Here is a 7,740-nt window from a genome sequence, read left to right as displayed (position 1 = left end):
ACTGAAAAACCACCCACCACCATCAGGGTGATAAAGGGATCCAAACCCTAACCCTACCCCTATAACCTCACCCCTAACCGTGTAATGAACATTTTATGACATAGTGCCACGATATTTAAGTGCCACGTATGTAAGTGCCACGTATGTAAGTGCCACGTATGTAAGTGCCACGTATATAAGTGCCACGTATGTAAGTGCCACGTGCCACGTATGTAAGTGCCACGTATGTAAGTGCCACGTATGTAAGTGCCACGTGCCACGTATATAAGTGCCACGTATGTAAGTGCCACGTGCCACGTATGTAAGTGCCACGTATGTAAGTGCCACGTATGTAAGTGCCACGTGCCACGTATATAAGTGCCACGTATGTAAGTGCCACGTGCCACGTATTTAAGTGCCACGTATGTAAGTGCCACGTATGTAAGTGCCACGTATGTAAGTGCCACGTATGTAAGTGCCACGTGCCACGTATGTAAGTGCCACGTATGTAAGTGCCACGTATGTAAGTGCCACGTGCCACGTATGTAAGTGTCACGCATGTAAGTGCCACGTATATAAGTGCCACGTATGCAAGTGCCACGTGCCACGTATATAAGTGCCACGTATGTAAGTGCCACGTGCCACGTATTTAAGGACAATGGCTCCTGCAGTGCATCACTGAGGTTACTATAGTTCACTGGTCTCACTTTATGGCAAAAAGCTGCGTGGGAACTTTCTCATACAGCATGCCATAAAGTGAGACTAGGGACTATTTTCTCACAGGGGCGTAGGAATACATTGTGGGGAATACATTGTGGAAGGATACCTTCCTCCCCTCATTGTCTTCCTGGAGCCCCTGGAGAGTGGTTGCATCAGCAGATGCTCCTGTTCTCCACGGGAGATCGTCGTGGGACACTCGTTTTAATTGGATTTCTGCGGATCAGGGAGTATATTGGTTGTTTATTATTTTAATATTTTTTATGACACTGGCTTCGGGGATCAAAGTGACAAGTGGTGGTGAGTATGTAATCTATGTTATATGTACTGTATGTCTGTATGTATGTACTGTATGTCTGTATGCGCATGTCGTCGCATGTACTGTATATGTGTGGTTTGTTTTTTTTTTGTTTTTTTTTACATTCAACACATTAGCCGGATGATGGGACTACTACTGTCCCATCATTGGCTAATGTGTCACTGACTGTCACTGTAGCAGGCAGAGCCCGATGGGACTTGTAGTCCCATCGGACAATGCCTGCACACAGAGACACACACACACACACACACACACACACACACACACACACACACACACACACACACACACACACACACCAAAGACCACCCCACCCCCCGCAGCAGACCCAGCACATACCGGCGCAGAGCCCCGGCGCCGTGCCTACATACCGGCGCTGGCACGAACATACAGACCCCAGCGCCCGCACCTTCTTCATCCCTGCCTAGCCCCGCCCGCCCCCAGCACAGCCCCGCAGGCAGCCACCAGCCCCGCCCACAGCCCAGTCACTCTTGATGAGTGACTGCTCTGACTGTGCGGCTGGGACACACCTGCTGCTGACGTCACGTCAATTTCCAGAGCCTGGAAATTGACGTGACGTCGGCGGAAATAAGCGGCGGCTGCAGCCTGGGTCGCCGCTACAGCGCCGCTCACAGGCAAAAACGGCAACAAAAGGTATTTGCACAATTCATCAGGGGCCCCGGGGGGGATACATTGGGGGGTTAATTGAAAGTAGTGGACAACCCCTTTCAGTCACACGGCACCGCACCTCCAGCGTCAGCCCTGACCCCGCACGTGTGAGCAGCGCCTGTATGTTTCCCGTTGTCATAGTGACCGCCTATGCCGCTGCCGGGGACTTTGAGGTGGTGCCTTTTACTCTCCTCATTGGAGGAACAGCAGCCAATCACGCGCATTCATCCCGCCCCTTCCCATAGTTGGACGCAGACAACATACAGACGTCAGAGCCTTCCGAAATACGTCCCGCCCCTGTCCCTGGCTGCTGTTACCAAGGCGACACACCTCACACACTTCCATGACCCGGGGAGCAGAAGGGTGAATCACGTGACCTGACAGCTGAACCCCCGACTGCAAGTGCAGGTGAGCAACTGCTACACATGGTCGGTCCTGGCTCCTAGTGTCCGGCGCTGTACCCCGCTCCCTGCCGGTCCTGGCTCCTAGTGTCCGGCGCTGTACCCCGCTCCCTGCCGGTCCTGGCTCCTGGTGTCCGGCGCTGTACCCCGCTCCCTGCCGGTCCTGGCTCCTGGTGTCCGGCGCTGTACCCCGCTCCCTGCCGGTGCTGGCTCCTAGTGTCCGGCGCTGTACCCCTCTCCCTGCCGGTCCTGGCTCCTGGTGTCCGGCGCTGTACCCCGCTCCCTGCCGGTGCTGGCTCCTAGTGTCCGGCGCTGTACCCCTCTCCCTGCCGGTCCTGGCTCCTGGTGTCCGGCGCTGTACCCCGCTCCCTGCCGGTGCTGGCTCCTAGTGTCCGGCGCTGTACCCCTCTCCCTGCCGGTCCTGGCTCCTGGTGTCCGGCGCTGTACCCCGCTCCCTGCCGGTCCCGGCTCCTGGTGTCCGGCGCTGTACCCCGCTCCCTGCCGGTGCTGGCTCCTAGTGTCCGGCGCTGTACCCCTCTCCCTGCCGGTCCCGGCTCCTGGTGTCCGGCGCTGTACCCCGCTCCCTGCCGGTCCCGGCTCCTGGTGTCCGGCGCTGTACCCTGCTCCCTGCCGGTCCTGGCTCCTGGTGTCCGGCGCTGTACCCCGCTCCCTGCCGGTGCTGGCTCCTAGTGTCTGGCGCTGTACCACGCTCCCTGCCGGTGCTGGCTCCTAGTGTCTGGCGCTGTACCCCGCTCCCTGCCGGTGCTGGCTCCTAGTGTCTGGCGCTGTACCCCGCTCCCTGCCGGTGCTGGCTCCTAGTGTCTGGCGCTGTACCCCGCTCCCTGCCGGTGCTGGCTCCTAGTGTCTGGCGCTGTACCCCGCTCCCTGCCGGTTCTGGCTCCTGGTGTCTGGCGCTGTACCCCGCTCCCTGCCGGTTCTGGCTCCTGGTGTCTGGCGCTGTACCCCGCTCCCTGCCGGTCCTGGCTCCTAGTGTCTGGCGCTGTACCCCGCTCCCTGCCGGTCCTGGCTCCTGGTGTCCGGCGCTGTACCCCGCTCCCTGCCGGTCCTGGCGTCCGGCGCTGTACCCCGCTCCCTGCCGATTCCGGCTCCTGGTGTCTGGCGCTGTACCCCGCTCCCTGCCGGTCCTGGCTCCTGGTGTCTGGCGCTGTACCCCGCTCCCTGCCGGTGCTGGCTCCTAGTGTCTGGCGCTGTACCCCGCTCCCTGCCGGTTCCGGCTCCTGGTGTCTGGCGCTGTACCCCGCTCCCTGCCGGTCCTGGCTCCTAGTGTCTGGCGCTGTACCCTGCTCCCTGCCGGTGCTGGCTCCTAGTGTCTGGCGCTGTACCCCGCTCCCTGCCGGTGCTGGCTCCTAGTGTCTTGCGCTGTACCCCGCCCCCTGCCGGTCCTGGCTCCTAGTGTCTGGCGCTGTACCCCGCTCCCTGCCGGTCCTGGCTCCTAGTGTCTGGCGCTGTACCCCGCTCCCTGCCGGTCCTGGCTCCTGGTGTCCGGCGCTGTACCCCGCTCCCTGCCGGTTCCGGCTCCTGGTGTCTGGCGCTGTACCCCGCTCCCTGCCGGTGCTGGCTCCTAGTGTCTGGCGCTGTACCCCGCTCCCTGCCGGTGCTGGCTCCTAGTGTCTTGCGCTGTACCCCGCTCCCTGCCGGTGCTGGCTCCTAGTGTCTGGCGCTGTACCCCGCTCCCTGCCGGTTCCGGCTCCTGGTGTCTGGCGCTGTACCCCGCTCCCTGCCGGTCCTGGCTCCTAGTGTCTGGCGCTGTACCCCGCTCCCTGCCGGTCCTGGCTCCTAGTGTCTGGCGCTGTACCCCGCTCCCTGCCGGTGCTGGCTCCTAGTGTCTGGCGCTGTACCCCGCTCCCTGCCGGTGCTGGCTCCTAGTGTCTGGCGCTGTACCCCGCTCCCTGCCGGTGCTGGCTCCTAGTGTCTGGCGCTGTACCCCGCTCCCTGCCGGTGCTGGCTCCTAGTGTCTGGCGCTGTACCCCGCTCCCTGCCGGTGCTGGCTCCTAGTGTCTGGCGCTGTACCCCGCTCCCTGCCGATTCCGGCTCCTGGTGTCTGGCGCTGTACCCCGCTCCCTGCCGGTCCTGGCTCCTGGTGTCCGGCGCTGTACCCTGCTCCCTGTTGGTCCTGGCTCCTAGTGTCTGGCGCTGTACCCCGCTCCCTGTCGGTCCTGGCTCCTGGTGTCCCATGTGAGAAAAATGCCACCAGGTGACAAAAAATAAATACTAAAACTAAGCGCCAACAGAAAAAAGCAGCATGCTTCTTGTGTTTCATCATTTCCTAATCACTTCTCACCATTATCTGATTCCAGCATTTTATGAAGAAACAGGCAGGCAGTAGTTCTGTCCAGCGCCGATCTCTGCTGATTCAGTGCAGTCACAGACCGGTCCTGCCGGCGATTCTGCTGCTTCATTTGAACTCACATCAACAGAGCAGCTCTTCCTCTTCTGGTCTGCTCTGTAAGCGTAGAGTCACCACCAACGTCATTCTGATTGACAGTCTGCTTCCCACAAGTAAGCAGCTGGGAGGCGGCTGTCAATTAGCATAACATCGGCACAGACGCCCTGTCAACAGAACAGAGCGGTAAAGAAAAGGCTGCTCTGATGACGTCAACGGAAGCCGCAGAAATGCAGTCAGGAACGGTCTGTGACCACTCCGAGACTAGAGCAGGCAGCCTGCCTATAGTTCTTATCCCTATAAGAAAACAATACACAAGCCCCTAATAATCCCTGACTGTTCCCCTAAATAGTAATGCCGCGCTGTCTCCCCTCCAGTGATAATGCCACCTGACATCCCTCTCCTGTAATAGTGCCCCCCTGAGTTCCCCACACAGTAATAGTGCCCCCCTGAGTTCCCCACACAGTAATAGTGCCCCCCTGAGTTCCCCACACAGTAATAGTGCCCCCCTGAGTTCCCCACACAGTAATAGTGCCCCCCTGAGTTCCCCACACAGTAATAGTGCCCCCCTGAGTTCCCCATACAGAAATAGTGCACCCTGAGTTCCCCATACAGTAATAGTGCACCCTGAGTTCCCCATACAGTAATAATGCCCCCTGAGTTCCCCATACAGTAATAGTGCCCCCTGAGTTCCCCATACAGTAATAGTGCCCCCTGAGTTCCCCATACAGTAATAGTGCCCCCTGAGTTCCCCATACAGTAATAGTGCCCCCTGAGTTCCCCATACAGTAATAGTGCCCCCTGAGTTCCCCATACAGTAATAGTGCCCCCTGAGTTCCCCATACAGTAATAGTGCCCCCTGAGTTCCCCATACAGTAATAGTGCCCCCTGAGTTCCCCATACAGTAATAGTGCCCCCTGAGTTCCCCATACAGTAATAGTGCCCCCTGAGTTCCCCATACAGTAATAGTGCCCCCTGAGTTCCCCATACAGTAATAGTGCCCCCTGAGTTCCCCATACAGTAATAGTGCCCCCTGAGTTCCCCATACAGTAATAGTGCCCCCTGAGTTCCCCATACAGTAATAGTGCCCCCTGAGTTCCCCATACAGTAATAGTGCCCCCTGAGTTCCCCATACAGTAATAGTGCCCCCTGAGTTCCCCATACAGTAATAGTGCCCCCTGAGTTCCCCATACAGTAATAGTGCCCCCTGAGTTCCCCATACAGTAATAGTGCCCCCTGAGTTCCCCATACAGTAATAGTGCCCCCTGAGTTCCCCATACAGTAATAGTGCCCCCTGAGTTCCCCATACAGTAATAGTGCCCCCTGAGTTCCCCATACAGTAATAGTGCCCCCTGAGTTCCCCATACAGTAATAGTGCCCCCTGAGTTCCCCATACAGTAATAGTGCCCCCTGAGTTCCCCATACAGTAATAGTGCCCCCTGAGTTCCCCATACAGTAATAGTGCCCCCCTGAGTTCCCCATACAGTAATAGTGCCCCCCTGAGTTCCCCATACAGTAATAGTGCCCCCCTGAGTTCCCCATACAGTAATAGTGCCCCCCTGAGTTCCCCATACAGTAATAGTGCCCCCCTGAGTTCCCCATACAGTAATAGTGCCCCCTGAGTTCAGCAGTCCATGCAAAGAATAAAGTCTTGCCTGCCCCAGGACGCTGATGTCTTGTTGGACACAAACCTACAGCAGCCAAAGGTGAACAAGAAATAGGGGGAGGTAGGCAGGAAGCCGCAGGGGATCGGAGCCATATGAATGCCAACATGGTTCAAAGTGGCCACTGGGCAAGAACCTGGGCCGAGCCCCAAATCTTCGGTGTTATTGACACCTGTATTGATGACATCATAGCTATTTTATCACCCCCATATACAGTATAAGGGTAGGGGTTTGGACGCAGTTTCTGTTTTTGCTAGTGCAGCTTCCCCGTAGCTGGACCATCAGTTTTACCAGTGATTTATAGTAATGTAAGAGAGTTTTGTATTTGAGTAATCCAAATTATTGAATGGAGGAGATTCATCTAAAAATCAGTGGATCCTTTGCCCTTGCAGCCAATCAGATCCCAGATAATTGAGTAACATAAATTAAGCAGTCTGATTGGTTCTTCAGTCTTCCTTTGCATCGGTTGTTATCAGTCCCAGTGTCTGCTGATGAGGCTGGTAACGTACTACGGTAGTTTCCTTAGGAGCTTCAGAATACAGTGGATCAGCAGCTCATTAAGCTGATGGCAGAAGGCAGCACCAGCTGTCAGTGAGACCTCTGCCCTCTGTAGACCCCAGCTGTTACTCATGGCAAGGTTAGCATGCTGGTACTATTAGGCAATAGGTGCCCCCCACCCTTTATGCCTCGATTGTCCATTGGGGTAAAACAGACGGTATAGAAAGAAAGAGATTGGCAGTGGGCTGCCGGGCTGCCAACAGCATAGATAGGAATGGCCTTCATGTAAACCAAGGGTGGGGAATCTTCTTTTGTTTTTTTCTGCCAAGGGCCAGGGATATTTATACCATCTTTTGGGGGTCCGTGCATATTGTGCACAAACTCCGCCCATGAAATATGTCCTGACGTTGGCACTGGCGTTAGGATGTAGTCTTCCATTGCACGCACCTCAGCGCTAAGTAGGGGGAACATTTAGTGTATGAGCTCAGAGTAAGAAGAAATTTAATGGGAAGGCGGCTGACCAAACACAGCTGCCGGCCCAAACACTGCGGTCTCCGGAAATCTGCCTAGGGGCCAGATATAGCTCACTACAGACATAACACTCTAGCTTGGCGGCCAACTGTCTTCTCTAACTACCCCATAAGTATACCAGTGACACAGAGATGTTATTCCTTCAGAGAAGAGATAAGTGGTCGCCAGACACATAATGCCACTTACCTAGGAAAGGCAGTAGGATCAGATGGGGTGACATCCAAGCTGTCTGATCTGTTTTCCTCTTCTAGTAGGATAAGACTGTCCACATAAGACACGCTATTGTGGGAAGCATGTCAAATAATAGACCGACATCCGTTTTTTTGTCAAAATGCAAAGGCTGTACTAACCTTTTCATTGTTATATCTGTTTATGCAAAATCTGAGTTGGTACCTTTATAATTCCTAAAGACCTGTACAGAAATGATGGTACCCTGAAAATAATGTGACAGAAGGGACATGTTACATCAAGGTGTGTCCACTAACTAGCATCACAGGTGTCTACAATCTTGGAACCAGTGAGTGGGCCTGTATATAGGGCTACAGATACTCACTGTGC

The 7,740-nt window shown here is 55.7% G+C and overlaps 1 protein-coding gene across 18 annotated transcripts in view; it reads left to right on the top strand.

The window, feature by feature from the left end:
• Positions 1 to 510: 510 nt before the first annotated feature.
• The window catches only part of MAK (male germ cell associated kinase), a 99,887-nt gene continuing 92,657 nt past the window's right edge, over positions 511 to 7,740 (top strand). For 4 of the 18 annotated variants that reach the window (XM_077269879.1, XM_077269870.1, XM_077269871.1 and 1 more), the window contains exon 1: positions 1,854 to 2,092. The gene's annotated coding sequence lies outside the window, so the exon portion shown is untranslated. Of the gene's footprint in view, positions 997 to 1,566; positions 1,670 to 1,851; positions 2,093 to 7,740 lie in introns of those variants that run through there. The other 14 variants (XM_077269862.1, XM_077269865.1, XM_077269876.1 and 11 more) reach the window with 9 other exon arrangements.

Source organism: Ranitomeya variabilis, chromosome 6, assembly GCF_051348905.1.
Source record: "Ranitomeya variabilis isolate aRanVar5 chromosome 6, aRanVar5.hap1, whole genome shotgun sequence".
NCBI classification, from domain to species: Eukaryota; Metazoa; Chordata; class Amphibia; order Anura; family Dendrobatidae; genus Ranitomeya; species Ranitomeya variabilis.
The sequence above is the reverse complement of the archived record's forward strand: the minus strand, read 5'-3'. Positions and strand labels throughout refer to the sequence as shown.